This window comes from Ambystoma mexicanum, chromosome 1p (assembly GCF_040938575.1).
Source record: "Ambystoma mexicanum isolate Mex_15411 chromosome 1p, UKY_AmexF1_1, whole genome shotgun sequence".
Classification (NCBI taxonomy): domain Eukaryota; kingdom Metazoa; phylum Chordata; class Amphibia; order Caudata; family Ambystomatidae; genus Ambystoma; species Ambystoma mexicanum.
In genome coordinates this window covers 1,308,761,417-1,308,777,426 of record NC_090921.1, presented here as the reverse complement: position 1 = coordinate 1,308,777,426, position 16,010 = coordinate 1,308,761,417, and the positions used below count along the sequence as shown (strand labels likewise).

At 45.0% G+C, this 16,010-nt stretch overlaps 1 protein-coding gene across 6 annotated transcripts in view; it reads left to right on the top strand.

Annotated features, from left to right (window-relative positions):
* FLT3LG (fms related receptor tyrosine kinase 3 ligand) overlaps positions 1-16,010 on the top strand; it is a 619,298-nt gene that overhangs the window by 592,943 nt on the left and 10,345 nt on the right. The gene's annotated exons all lie outside the window — the stretch shown is intronic.

Sequence of the window (16,010 nt, the reverse complement as noted above, 5' to 3'; positions counted from 1 at the left end):
TGTGCAATTAAAATCAAGGAATGGATGCTCGAAAACAAACTACAGTTGAACCCAGCAAAAACAGAGGTCATTGTATTGGGTGCAAGGAGGTTGGTACGGGACATGGTCCATTTTACTCCATGCCCCTCTCTTTTCGGTGCCCCTACCAAGTATGTAGATTCAGTAAAAAAACCTGGCAGTTCAGTACAGGTCAGCCAGATGGTAAAATCGGTTTATTTTCAACTGAGGCTTCTAAAACCTGTGATGCCTCTAATTAACAAATGCCAGGCTGGACTATTGCAATGCTCTTCTTATGGGGGTGCAAACATTTCAGATAAAGAGACTCCAAGTAGCCCAGAATTCTGCCATTAGGCTGATTTTGTCACTGAGCAGAAGGGCTGCAATCTCCGAATTCAGAAGGCAGATACACTGGCTCCCAGCCTCTGAGAGGATTCATTTCAAAGTACTGTGTCTGGTGTTTTAGTGCATCGATGGGATGGCACCAGCTTATCTGAGTGCTAAAATACAGCTATATTGCCCTCAGAGACAACTGCACTCTTTAGATAAGCGTCTTTTGCAAATCCCAAGGGTCAGAACGAACACAAAATGGGGTGAGCGAGAGTTTTCCGTCCTTAGTCCTCGAATGTGGAATGATCTCCCACTGAATCTTCGACTCCTTGAATCCCTAACAATCTTTAGAAAAAAATTGAAAACATACCCGTTTGCCTAGTGTAGATCTCTACTGTTAGCTTGAACCCCTGTGACACTGCAATGAACTATCTAAGAACATCTCAGCGCCTCGATGCATTCGTGCCTGGTCCCCTCATGGGTATGCGCTATATAAATCCACACAAAAAAATAATAAAAAATATCGTTCTGAGCATTCTCATCCTCCAAACCTGTGTCCCACAATTTTAACTGTCTGTGACATCCCAAAAAAAGTTGCATCCGCTTCTTCTAGGTTATAATACGTCAATTTTTTTGATCAATGACAACTGCATCTCCTACAAATTGTCAGTCGGGTATGGCTTGAATGGCTGTCTGAGCGAATAACATTTCTCACATCTGTGATACATCAACGATGGTGATGAAGGGCCCAGGAGTGATGTACATCTCTTATTTCTCTGCCTTCATACTGGGAGTCGTGTGGAGGTCACGAGGGCCACACTTGGATCTTCCACTTCAACCCCTTCCCGGCCAACAAGTCAGCCACACTCCCCAAACGACCTTCCCGATTCACGTACAGATTTCAGGACCCAGACCTCTGCCACTCCTCCTAGATGTCCATGATACTTTGCGTGGTCGTCCAAACTCCAGGTCGTAAAGCTGCAATCTCCACCAGGGTTGAACCATACCTATTTTTCCCAGTAGTCACGTGAGTTGTGAGGAAACGGTAACACTGTGTCTGGTGGGAACAGAGGACATTGCATCAGCTGTGACTTTAGTGCATTACATGTCTTTGTTTCCTCGTCCTCTTCCGTCTCTATGTCCAGTAATACTTTCATCTCTATAGTATTTTCAGTAGTCTTCCTGCATTGTGATATTGCTACACTAATGACACAAAAGGCGAACAACACTAGTACCAATGCTGCTATCAGTACTTTCAGTCCATTGGCCATCCATGATGGTATTGAGGAAAAGATGTATGATAGCCATTCATCTCTGCCTCCATTTTAGCATGCAGGTATGATAGTTGAGTGATAGCTTCTGTTAGGGTCCCATTTTCTTCATCATGGGCGGTTATATATGTAATTGTAATTGTTTATTTGTACAGCGCTTATACACAAGTGAAGTGCTTCAAAGCGCTTCAAGGCGGTAAGGGAGCAAGGGAAAAATAGTAGTCATTCTTAGGCATTGAAGTTTCCGAATGATCTAACAAAAAGTAACTAGCATGCTAGACCTGACGACATTTCTCGTAGTGCAAGTGCATGAAGTGTAACAGGCTCAACCAGATTAGGAAGGGGAGACAAAGGGGGACAAGACAGAACTTATTAGGACTAGCAAATTCAGGACATGCAAAGGTACAGACAGAGGTGCAAGGGAGGTGGAGGTGGAAACAAGTGTGCCCAGTCTAGCAGGGTCCTGGGTTAAGTACAGAGATGTTACCTCTCTCATGTAACATAGATGAAGTGCAGTAGGGGTTGCCCCACTCATGGAACAAATGCAGAATGTTCAGTAGTGCTGCGCATAGTGCAGAGGCCCTGAGGCAAGTGCAAGGACTGGTGGGAGAGCCTGGTACATGTGAGGCTCTGGAGGTGAGCCAGGTGACTAGTCAGCAAAAACTGAGCAGAGTTAGGGGAGAGATGGAGGAATTGCTGATCTTGGCACAGATGCCTCCTTCCTTAGCTGTGAGAAGGTCTAGAATGTATCGGTTCTATAGGGCCGTTAATCTGACAGCTCTCAATTCTTCTTTGATGGCGTCAAACCACTTAACGGTGGGGTTTATCGTCTGCATCAGCCCTCATTGTGTAGCTTTGTGCATCGATGTATATATGCTTCATGAACACATCTATGTCATGATGTCATTGGTGACATCATCCACTTCCTCAAGGTTATATTCAGTCAACTTGTAGATCGATGACAACTGCATCTCCTTGAACGGCTTCAATGACTGTCTAAGCGAATAACGTTTCTCCAATCTGCAATATATCAACAATGGCGATGAAGGACCCAGGAGTGATGTACATCTCTCATTTCTCTGCCTTTGGGCTGCGAGTCGGGTGTGGGACATGAGGGTCACACTTGGATCTTCCACTTCATCTCCCCACCTCTCGCTTGGGTGTCTTGAGGAAACACTTGAAGTCGGAAGAAGAGAACTGTCCTTCTCAATTGATGGACAGGCCCTGTAGGAATTTGGTGGGATGACAGAGAGTCATGGATGGTCTCTATTTCTCCCTTTGTTCAGAATAGTGAAGCTCTCCACCTGCCATAGAGTGTAGGATAGTAATTTGGGGCCAGCGCTCCCCACTTGCGTGTTCGCTGGGAAACCACTAACCACTTGGTGTAATTCATCTTTTTCCTGAATGTCTGCATGAGGGTTTAGTCTTTCCCCCTCATGCAGACCCATTGTGCTTAAGCCCCACATTGGAGTCACTTTAGGTTTGAAAAGAGTAGCAACTTGCTGGGGAGTAGAGACCACAGGAACACCAAAGGACTGTAAACCGAGAAGTTTTAGGAAGCTTAATATACTTATACTGGAGAACCAAAGCAATTGGAGAACTAGTTTAGGAGTTCTTAAACTATAAGAAATACACAAGAATGTATTGTGTTAGTAATAGATATAATAGTTATAGATTCATCTAGGGTTCTAGGCAGGGTGTGTATGCAAAGGATAGATAAAAGCAAAAAACAAATATTCAGAGATTTGTGTCCCTTAGGAAGGCTTATTTATCAGAGACTTGAAAATAACTATCCAGGGTTCTCTTTTGGCAATGAATTGGAAGGCAGAATAGGAGCCAAGATCATTTCTAGGGGGACTTGCAGTTGTGGTCACGAGAGAGACAGTACCATTCTCCTTCTGCGCTGTGCGGATGGTGAAAATGACTAATTCGCCAAAGTGTAAGAGTAGCAAGAGCATGACTTCAAGGTGGGCAGGGGTTCTGTGGGACTAAGGGCGGTTCCTGGGCAAATCTGCATGTATGGACCTGACACAACTGTGCTGATAGAAACCTGGTGGCAGAAGCAAGGCCAACAAACGAAATAAACAAGGTTTGCTAATGCTTTAGACCCAGATAGGGAGCTACAAATCCTACCCATAATGACCCAGGTTGGTGGGAACGCCTACTACTGCTGCTGAACAGTTCTAGGGCAAGAGGGATACCAGCAAGGCCCTGCCCATTTATTTGTATGGCAGCCATTACCTTGTTTTTCTGGTACAATGACAAACAGTAAATGACGCCAATCGATAGGACCCTAACCAAAAGAGAAACCGCATCCTGGATCAAGACCTCATCCATGACTGGAAGTGTTCAAGGGCACTCAAATCTCTGAGACTGGGATTTGCTGGCTGAACACTGATCTGTGGCAGACCCCTGGCAATGTCGTTTTATTTCTAGATTCAAGATACTCATCCCTAATGGACCAGTGGTCCGTTAGAATAGGGCATTGGACTAGATTCGACCTTCGGTCATTTAGACTTGGGACCTTGGCACGTATATGTTTGTTGCGCCTTCTCCCTTGCACTGTTTTCTATATTTCGCTATTCCTTAATTTCACCCCATCTTGTAAGCAGTCCTCCAAGCCGTCCTCTTGAGACCTTTATCAAAAAGGTGTTTTTTCGTCTCTTTTGTCTTTCTGTTGTCACCACCCATCATGAGGGACCTCACTTTAGAAGGTGAAATCCATGCAAATACAAGACAGTGCATGGGGCTTCTTTTCATTGCGGATTATGTTACAATGATGCTGCTTGGGGCGTGCACAAACCCATCTTCCTAATTCTGCTAATAACATTTACAACCTATTGCAGAAACCCCTCCCCCTGTTTTTGGTCATTGTGTAAAAACTCATTGGTGTACTTTTCTCATCTTGGAAACAAGAAGTTGCGACAAGCTTCGTCTTTGTCCATTTGTTCCCCAACAACCAGGGTCAAGAAGAATATATGCATGCATGTAGCTATCACTGCTTTGTTGGCATTATGTAGTAAGTTTCACCTTCACTGAGATTGCTTATTGTGGTAGCACCTCAGGTATGGACAGTGACTTGGTTTTAGTTTGAGGTGTAAGGGGAAGCATATGTTGCCTTTCTTGCTTCTTCAGTGTTCTTTCTTTGGTAATGTACATGGCTATTTCAATGCATGTGTGTCCTTTCATTTCTAGAGTTCCAGAATCTGTATTTGAATCTGAGGTTCGAGTTGATAAGAGTGAGTAGTATCCCACGCTCTCGTTCTTGTGACCTTGATGTCGTCAAGGTTTCTAGAATGAAGCCAGCCGGGGCACGAGAGTGGAGGGTAGTTAGAGAAGAGGCAGTGAGAGTCAGAAAACAGAGGAAGGCATGGATGGTTCAGGTAATACAGTCATCACAGGTACCCATCAGTTTGCTGTGTGATTCGCCAGTTAGTGGGAACACAACATTTGGTGACAAGCTCTTCCTTCTGTTCGCATGAGTCATGTCAGAGGCTGCTGTGCCACCAAGCCTGCTGTAACATCTTCTAGGGCCCAGGCAGTACCACTCACACTGAACCTGCATTCCTGTGAGTACTGGTGCCCTGCAGCCAAATGTTACCAAATTTGCAATATCAGAAATTATTATCAAGCAGTAACGGTACCCTAGCGTGAGAACTGAAAGCGTACTGAGAGGCGTAAAGTGCTGCATGAGAAAAAAGCACCCGTTATGATGCACCCCGCAACATACATAGAGAAACAGCTGTAACTAAGAAAACAATGGAAGCTCTAGATAGGGTTCCTTCACCAGCACACAGAAAAAAATAAAGAAAACTGTAACAGTTTCATTAGACGCTCTGCCCAAATGTTGTACTGACAGCACAACTTTGGGAAATAATTGACTGCAGCAAAGATCTATTACGAATAGCAGAGTTGGGAAACATAATAAATTGACAGATTCAGACTGGACTTGTCAGAATAGACTGGAGCCCAAGCAAGAGCAAATCATGTGTGAGATCAACTCCATTTGGCAGTTGAACCAACGCTGGATGAGGCCATCGCATTGGCCAAGGGAATAGAGCAGTCCATTTTATTTTCTATTCATTAATTGAATTTATAAGGTGCCTTTCACCAAAAGCGCTATTACAAAATCTTAGAAAACAGTCAAATTTACATGGTAATGCAAAAAACAACTAAAAACAGAAGGAAGGGGAGAGAAACAGAAAGTCACTAAGTAGAAAGAAGGGAGAGAAGATGGGCTTTCGTGTTAGATTGAAAAATACGAAGATATGAAGAAGAGCGAATAGAGAGAATTCCAGTATTTAGGGGCTAAGAAGGCAACACGTCAGAAACGGGAAGAAGCACAGGGGGTTTGGTGACAGTGAGAAGAAGCAGATTCCATAATCGGAGAGTCTGAGTGAGAGCATAGAACACGACTAGGGAAGAAAGATAAGGAGGAGCCAAGCCATGGGTACTTTTAAAAACAATCGAAAGAAAATTGTAGAGAAGATGTGATTCAAAGGGAAGTAGTGAAATAGACAGTAAAAGACATTGTGATAGAGGAGCAAAAAAAATAAAGAGAAGAGAAGACAGACTGAAGAATTATACACAGACTGGAGAGGAAGAAGATGTGAGGGAGGAAGGCCAAGAAGCAGAGAACAGCAGTAGTCGATATGAGAAAAGAACAGGCAGAAAGGAAGATGTTTAGTAGTATGAAATGAGAGGTAGGGGTGACAGATGATAAAAAGGCCATAGCGACAGGAACAAGCATTACAAGAGAGAAGCGCTTTGGAGTAAAGCAAGCGCTTTGGAGTAAAGCACTATATAAACTCAATAAACATATGCAGTTTAAAGAAAAGTGAGGGGTCAAAGATAAACCCCAAATTGCATGCAGAAGAGGAAAAGGGCATAGATGAAGGAGGTAAAATAAGAGACAGAGGAGGGGGAGTAGACGGAATAGCTGAAGCTGGAAAAAACAGAACCTCAGTCTTAGATGGATTGAGGTGTAGAATATGAAAAGACATCCCGTTTTGGACAGCAGAAAGGCAAGTTGATGCAGTGGAGTGCAGAATAGAGTCATGGAAAGAAAAAGAGGGAAAGATATGCGTATCATCTGCATACAGATGAAAGGAAAGATTACATGAAGAAATAAGAGCAGAGAGTGGGGCAGTGTAGAGAGAGAAAAGGAGAGGACCAAGTACAGAACCTTGAGGGATTCCGTAGAGAAAATGAAGTGAGGAAGAGGTGTGTCCAGCTTGAGTTACAGACTAGTACAACTAAGAAACATAGGAACTGAAGCATTTAAGGACAGACCCAGTAATACCCAAAAGAAGAAAGGGAGGAAATCAGAAGAGTGTGATCAACAGTATCGAATGCCGCAGATTGATCGAGAAGACTAAGTATAGAGGAGAGCTTAGAATGAAGAGCATAGAGAAGAAAGTTAGAGACATGCAAAAGAGCCATCTCAGTAGAATGAGATGGATGTAATCCAGATTGGAGGGGTTGTAGAAGAGAATTAACATTTAGGACACTAGCAACCTGGGCATATGCAGCCCACTCAAGAATGTTAGGGAGAAAGGGAAAAAGTGAAATTGGATGAAAATTAGCAGGAGTGGAAGGGTCAAGAGTTGTTTTTTAGACTCAGGAGATGAGGAGAATGCTTAAAGGTAGCAGGGAAACATTAGTCAGAAAGAGAATAATTAATGAGGGAAGTAAAATAAGGAAGAAGATAGGGATAGATATGTGGAATAAGAGAAGCAGGAAGAGGATCAGATGAGCACGGGCAAGAAGGGCAGAAGTATCAGAATCGATAAGAGGAGAGAATGAGGTAAACTGGAAGAAAATGAAGGAGGAGGAGTGAGAGAAGAAGCAAAATCAGAACGAAGATTAGCAACTTTAGATGTGAAGTACCTATCAAAGTCCATGGCCTGGAACAATGCCATGGGGAAGGAGAAGGCACAAGTGACTAGTTCCTCCCAGATGATTTGTCAAATTTGTGCATTCAGCAGAGCAAAGCGTGCAGGCAAACAAATCTTCCCAAATAATGTCAATAAGATAACCAAAAGGGTGAACTTCAGTTCAAGGGGCAAGCCGGCCATTGTCCAAGGAGTGGCAGCACAAATCATAGCTCTGGACCTGCCCAGTATGCAGAAAAAAGTGTGCCATATGTGGGCACATGAACCACTTCATCAAGTTTGTTTGCAGCACAGATGCCCGCAAGCATCAAATCAAACAACGTCCAAGTCACATAAATTCAATATTGCAACCATTGAGGGCTTTGATACAGTACCTGTTGATGGGGACCAGCTAATAAGCCATCTGTCCAACATGGTACTGGGGATTGATGAATGAGAAGAAGAACTAGGACAATCTAGACTCACTATAAATGTGCAAATGGCTGGCCTATCCCTGTCCTACATTTCTGATTTGGGGTCTTAATACACAGTGATATCTGAGAGACGATATTCAAGAGAGTTGCAACACAATGTGGGAAACTTGGCGCCCATTAAGTTTTCACCCACAGCATATTCCGTACACCTCATCCAATTAGTTGGCCATTTTCAACCAAAAATGTGTTTCAAGGAGCATTCCACGTTATGCATTATCCATGTAGAAGCAAACGTGCTGCTTAGCGAGAAACATCAGGCAGTCTTTCATCTTCCCTTAAGACCAGAAGAATAACATCAAGTTATTTCACTAAATGGATATTCTGACCAAAGTCTGCATATGACAGATCAGGCAGACCACAAGCTGCCAGAAAGAAATACTCAAGAACTGCACAACAAGCTGGTTCTAAAATACCCCACAGTTTTTACTAACCCAATTGAAAAAGTATGCACTGCATAATAGTTCTCAAGGAAGGGTGACAGCCAGTAAAACACCAAGTATACAAAGGACCATTCAGGTTACAAGACCAACTAAAACAGCAAATCAAAGTGATGTTGTTAGCCGGCATCATAACAGAGGTGGATGGCACAGAGTGATTAGCTCTGATTGTGCTTGTTCGTAAAATGGTTGGTGAGATAAGAATGTGCATCGATGCTCAAAGCTTAAACAGAAGAATAAAGGTTGATGTGCACCCATTGCGCAACATGTCAGAGATGGTCATCAGACTCAAGGGGACACAGTTCTTCTCCACGTTAGACTTACATTCGGCTTACTATCAAGTTGAGCTCCCGGAAGACTCAAGAGGGCGGATATCATTCATTACCCCATTAGGAGCCTACCAGTTCCTATAAACACCTTTCGGTATTGCCTCCAGCACAGCTGTTTTTCAGTGACTAATGGACTGGTTGTGTAGACATTTGGAAGGAGTACTCAAGACTCCATGGAGAAGCATGCACTAGTTTTGCAACAGGTACTAGATATTCTGAAATAGTATGGACTCACTCTGGAGGCCATGAAATGTAAACTGTTTTTACACAAGGATGAATATCTCAGTCATACCCTTTCATTGCCAGGAGTGATGCCTAAAGTGAAACTAATCATGGCTATTGCTGAGGCTGTTCCTCCTACCACAAATAAACTACTGGCATAATTCCTCAGATTGAGTCAATTCTATGTGAGGGTTGCGCACATATTTGCATCCATAGTTGAACCTTTACGACAAATAGGCAAGCACGGTATTGGTTTTCATTTGGGCAGAGAGCAAAATAATGCCTTTGATTGCACAAAACAACTCATACTAAGAACTCTGAAGCTTTTTGACACAATGGACAAATCCATCCTTACGGTGGTCACTAGCAATAAGGGGTTAGGCGCTGTCCTTTCGCAACTCATAATGGCAAGAAAGCTCAGTAGCATTTGCTCCAGGAGCACTCAAACAGGCGGAAAATGATTATTCAGTCAAAGTAAGAGAGGCCCTAGCTTGTCTATGGGTTATAAAACACTTCATACAATACTTATGAGGGGCATCCTTGCGCTTAGAACAGAACATTGGCCTCTAATTCAAGTTCTTTCAGCCTCTTGCACGACGAAGGTCACTCCTAGGTTGGCCAGGTTTTCAGCACTTTTGCAGGACTATAACCAGTCTATTGAGTATAAACCTGGAAAAAGAAACATTGTGGTAGACTGTCTCTAGAAGAACCTTTCCTGGATGACCAGAATGTTGCTATTATTGACGAGCAGCATATCACTAGTGAAGATTTCAGCAAGGAAGAGTGGTCACAGGCTGACCGTGAAGACCAATTCTACAAGAACTCGAGACATCTCCAAAGGGGTTGTCCACTTCCATAGCAGTTGGATAGTGGTCTGCTTCCGTTCAGTGAGGTCCAGGACAAACTGTTAATTAGTGGGATGTTTCTGTGCAGGGCGGACAAGGTGGTACCACCAGTGGGCATTCAGGAAAAGTTATTGCAGACAGCCTACCATTGACACTTAGAAAAAACGATCTCAAAGAGAGTAATGAATGAAAGCTATTGGTGGCCTGCTGTCAATTTAGAGGTTGAGAGGTACGTGAGAGACTGTGTAGAGTGACAAAGTTTTGATTACTAAACCAGCCCCTATCGCACCTGTGCCCATACAGGAGGGACCCTGGCGCACAATAGCTATAGATTATCTATGACCATGCAGCACCTGCCAGATTACTACAGATATGCAGTAGTGGTTATTCATCATTTTTCTAAGTGGCCTGAGATCTAATTTGTAGATACCATCAGCATCTCACTGTGATCCAAGTCCAGAACTCTTTGGGAGAGAGGTACTCCCAGAAGTTCTAATATCAGAAAATGGGGTACAATTCACATCAACAAAGATCAGAGGTTTTGCTAGGGGCGGGGCTGAGGGGGCTATATCCCCGGGTCTTTTGGTTGTAGCCCTGGATAGAAGATCAGGGGTTACAACCAAAAAGGCTAGCTAGCCCCCAGTCCCGACAGTCCCAAAATTAGCATAGCCCCGGATCTTTTCCCTGACAAAGATTAAGGCATTTTTAAGCTCCTGTGAGGTCGAGGTCACTAATATGGCATGGTGAAGAGGTTAAATAGGGTGTTGACCTCAACAATACAACTGGCCATTAAGAATGTCTAGCCTGTCCAATGCATGCTTTTAGCATGTGGGACTACACCGCTCCCCACAACCAAATTCTCTCCTTTTGAGATTCTGTGAGGGCACAATACTCCCCTACCCTCCAGATTTGGGTGGTTTTGCAAAAGTATAACAAAGGAGATGTCAGTTATCACGGATTTGAGGAAGGTGTGCTCCCACATTTTGGAGCCCCAATAGCGGATTTGAGACAATTCCAACTGTCACATGACACTCAGACATGTTTTAAAACTGGAGGATGGGTAAGAATGAAATTACAGGGTGCTGTTCCAAAGGGTTTCTCTAAGTATTCCTCACCCCTTAAGATGGTTCAAGTACAGGTACTTAAAGGGGTGTTCGCACAACAGATGGAAGGGAATGGAATGTGGAATGTGTGGCATAACAGTCCAAGTGTTCAACTACTGAACCAAGGAAGAGGTTCTACTACTTCCGCTGTGGTGTTCCCTCAGGAGTCCATCAAGTGGACTCTGACAGGGCAGGTGCGCAAGTGTGGATAAGTCTATCCAAGAGAATAACAGTGCTAACCCCTGCCCTGAAGGTGCAGTTGTTGACACTAGAGAAAATGTGTCCTCAAGTCCCAAATCAGTTGCCCCGCGACTAAAGGAGAGAGGGCACAGCTCAAAAATTCCTCCCATAAGATTCATCAGTCATGAATGATAGTGCTGTGTAATTTCCAGGTTGTTGTATGAATACATGGCGTGTCCACGTGTGAATTGTTTTGATGTTCTGGATGCGTTATGCCTTAAGTTATGTTTTTGCTAGGTTGTTATGTTTTATTTATAATGAAAATGAATATAGCAGTTGTTTTGAACTGTTAATATATTTTGTAGTGTTCAAGATGTACTTATATATTGGGAAAGGGGTATAGTTGTTTTATTTAAAGATTTCAAAGGAGGAGGTGGTGGAGTATCCCACGCTCTTGTGCTCGTGGCCTTGATGCCCTCAAGAGTTCTAGAATAAAGCCGATCAGGGCACAACAGCGCAGGGCAGTTCCTGAAGAGAGCCTGAGAGTCGGTAAGGGAGGAAGGCATGGATGGTTCCGGTAATAAAGCCATCACAACTACACACCTGTTTTCTGTCTCCTTACCTATTTTGTGGGCACACACCAGAGTGTTCTTTGAAGTTTGATACGAAGGACTTTGAGATGAAGGTCCTGTGCAGTTGTGGAGAATAAACCAACGTAATGTGAACAATTATTAATATCCTGTTCTAAGATTTGGAACTACAGCAACAATGCTTTTGTCTGAGTCAGAGGGCCTCATTACCCGGTAGGCGGTGAGCCATGGCACTATTAGCGCCATGGCTCATGCCGGTAAAATACCAGCACCGCCTTGGCGGAAAGGGGATTTACCGCCCCATTCCAAGGTTGGAGGGGCGGTAAATCCCCTTCCGCCATTGCCCTTCCCCATTCCCATTTCTGCCCCATAGGGCTCTATGGGAATGGGGAAGGCGCTAATTACGGCACCGCAATTTTGCGGTGGCGTAATTAGCTCCGAGGTCCCTTAGCGGGTTGGATTTTAACGCCTGCAAAAAGCAGGCGTTAAATCCCCCAACCCACAAAGGGACCTCGTAGTAAGGCGGTAGGGATTTACCGGTACCGGTATTTTACCGGTACCAGTAAATCACTACCGCCATCCGTGTAATGAGGCCCAGAGTCACTGTTTAAAGTGTTGTTAAAAGAGACACTGTGTGAGGGACTGGGGTTTATTTGCGGGGCCAGGAAATGAGATAATTTACATCAATTGAGTAAGGAGAGGTTTAGTGAGTCCATTGCACTTCTTGGCCTTTACAATTAATTTGGAAATTATACTGAAATTCTTTGGGGTTTACTGTTCTTTCCTAGTCATTTCTGTGGTTTGTGAAAGTTCTTTTTTAGGCAACAGACTGGTTGGATTCTGGTGCCTCTGGAATGCACATGGATCATGTGTAGGCCAAGAAAAATCATACTCTGGTGAGGAGCAACGTCACTAAGCTTATGTATATTCGGTTGATGGTGCAGTTCTGGTCTCTGGAACTGTGGATACCTAAAGAGAATATTGGGGCTCATTATGAGTTGGCCGTTACACAGTAAATGTGCCGGTAATAACGTTTACCAGCACTTTTAAAGGGACGTCCAACTACAGGTTTGTTGGTAGGGGTGGAGGATTTACTTCAACCTAAAAGCTGGAGGGAAATCTGACCCCTACTGGCAAAGAAAAGACCTCTATTACCGGCACAGTAATGCCATGACGGTAATTGCAGCAAAATCCCTCATGGAGTCCTATGGGACTCATGGAATCCATTCATTTATTTATGTATTTATTGTTCACTTGTTAGGTGCTTATACAGGAAGCAAATACTGTTTCAAAGTGCCCACAGGGCAATAGGGAGGGAACAGGGGATGATAGACAATGTAATTACAACAATGTTAATTAATGTATATGTCATCCGCAATCGCTACCGCGGGTGGCGGCTCCTTCCACGTTGGAGGCTAACCGCCAGGTAGATAGGTTTTAGTCCCTTTTTTGTGTCTGGTAACAAGTCATGGCCAATCACAGCACTGCCGGGTGTTTATCTGCCCTTCTAGCCCGGCAGTCGCTGCGTTTCAACCCATTGCTGGATCTTGCACCAGCGGCTCTGGTTTTTGCGCTCCCAGCGTTTGCCCTCTGCTCGCCTCGGCGTGTGGCGGGTTTTTCTCTGTTTGCTTTTCCCTTCTCCTTGGGATAAGTTCCTTCTACTTACCTGACGGCCGTTTCAGTTTCTGCGGTGGCCTTCTTTTCTGCAGCCTCTTCCTTGCCGATCCCTCGGCACTACTTCGCTTTTTCCTTCTAGTCTCGCCGCTCCGGCGGCAGGCATGTTTTTTCTCTCCTCTTTGCCGCTCTTTTCTCTCGCGGCTCTCCAGTTTTCTCTTGTTTTCTCTGTCCATTGTTTTCTCTCCTGTATTTTCTCTCTTTCTTACCGCGCCTGGTAGGTCCTTGGGCCGGTGGTGGCTTCGGCTCCCTTCACCTCTCATTGGTGTCGCTTTGGACTTCTCTCCTGTGTTCAACCCTGTGAACCTCGCATCTGCTTCCAGTCCTACTGGTTACAAGCTTGGATCTTCACCTACCTCATTGCCAGAAGTATCCTAAGGGTTTTTCCCACGTGTGGGTTTTTTCCCTTTATTCCGGCCTGTTCCCGGTAACGGGGCCCCAGGACGGCTGTCTATTCAGTTGTCACTGTGGCTTCTCACCGAGACAGGCAAGTGCTACCTAAAAAAGAACGGGACTACCTGAGTCGGCGGAATCTACGGAACGCAGGCAACTCTGGAGACTCAGGTGAGGAGAGTGTGGAGGGACGGGAAGAAGAAGGGGTTCTGCAGCTTACACAGTCACAGATTGAAACGCCATTAAGGACCAAGATGTCAGCCGAAGATCAAGTTCAGGAGTTATGGAAGGCTTTTCAGGCCATGTCACTGGAATTACAGGGGGTCAAGACGGAGAATGCCCTGCTAAAACAGATGGTAGCGGTCCGGGAACCCTCACATCCCCCGGAATTGCCTCCTACGGCTCTTTCGTCAGGAAGATTTGATGGCTCACCTAAGAGGGTAAAGGAATTCCTTGAGGCCTGCAATGTGTACTTTACCTTCAGACCACACACCTTCTCCACGGACCAAGCCAGAGTAGGGTTTATGGTCTCAAATATGACAGGGAATGCTTTAGCCTGGGCTACTCCACTAGTTACTAACAGTAATGCCGTTCTACAAGATTTCTCGGGTTTTCAGAACCTACTGAAACAGACTTTCGAGCGACCCGAACTATCGTTTACTGCAGGTGAGGAACTGCTGGATGCACGACAGGGTGCTCTAGATGTGCTGTCATACATCTCCTCCTTTAAGACACTGGCAGCAGGAGCGGGATGGTCCGAACAAGCACAATATGCGGTGTTCCGGAGAGGGTTGAGAGATGAGATCAAGGATGAGCTAGCCAGATCCCCACGCTCCCCCACATTTCCGGACTTACTTGCTGCCGCTCTCCACATCGAGTACCGTCTCCAAGAGAGAAGGACAGAACGCAGAAAGCAAAGAGGATCAGGAAATCCCATGAACCCTCCTTCACACTCTCCCTCTGGACGTTTCTCTTCTACTCAGAGCGAAGAACCGATGCAAATCGGAGCTACCAGAGCACCTCTGTCATCAGCAGAGAGAAGGCGAAGAAGAGAAAAAGGATTGTGCGCCTATTGTGGTTCCGATCAACATGTACTGAAGGATTGCTCTGAGGTTCCGGAGAGGAAGGCGGGAAACGAATACCCTCGGCGTCAATAGGGACAGGCAGCCGAGGGTACTCCGATCTTTTTCAGCGTCCCTATGTCACACTTTCGGTGTCGGCTTCAGAATCCCAAGAGGATTCCAGACTGATGGTACTATCGGTTACCTTGAATCTAAACGGAAGACAGGTGGAAACTTTAGCCTTATTGGATTGTGGAGCGGCAGGGAATTTTGTGGACACTCTGTGGGCTGACAAGATGGGGCTCACTCGGATAGTTCGGAAGGTGGGTCAGAAAGTGGAAGGAGTGGACGGTACACCTTTGTCATCTGGACTAATCACACATACCACTGAACAACTCTCTGTGGTCATCAACCAACACACAGAGGCCCTGCAGTTCGACATAATTAGAGCCGCACATTTCCCCATAATCCTAGGCATTCCTTGGCTGCGCAGGCATAACCCGTATATCAACTGGACGGAAAATCGACTAAGTTTTTATTCTACGTACTGTTCGGTCAATTGTCTTCCTCCCAATACCAGGGAAGATCAACAGTCAGTTAGGGTTCTCTCCAAAGATCTTGTAGGTATTCACGCGCTTCCTCATTTTTGTGCACAATTCTCCAGGGTATTCCAAGAGAATCTTCACGCTCAGCTACCTCCTCATCGGCCAGAAGACTGCTCAATCGATCTCGAACCTAATGCACTGGTTCCATTTGGGCGCATGTTCTCTCTCTCTCAGGCCGAAAAGAAGGAATTAAGAGTCTATCTGGATACCAACTTGGAGAATGGTCTTATTCGACCTTCGAAATCACCAGCTGGCGCCTCCCTGTTCTTCATCAAGAAAAAAGACACGACTGATCTCAGACCATGTATCGATTACCGGGGCCTCAATAAGGTTACCATCCGTGATCGGTATCCCATGCCACTCATAACCGACATTATTGAGGCGGTACAAGGGGCTCGAATCTTCACCAAATTGGATCTCAGGAACGCATATCATCTGCTTCGCATCACTGATGGGGACGAATGGAAGACGGCTTTTCGAACTCCATACGGTCTTTTTGAGTACAGAGTGATGCCTTTCGGTTTAGTGAACGCACCGGCTGCATTCCAGAGATTCATGGACAGGTTATTTTCAGATCTGCTGTCGGTCTCGGTGATAATATACCTC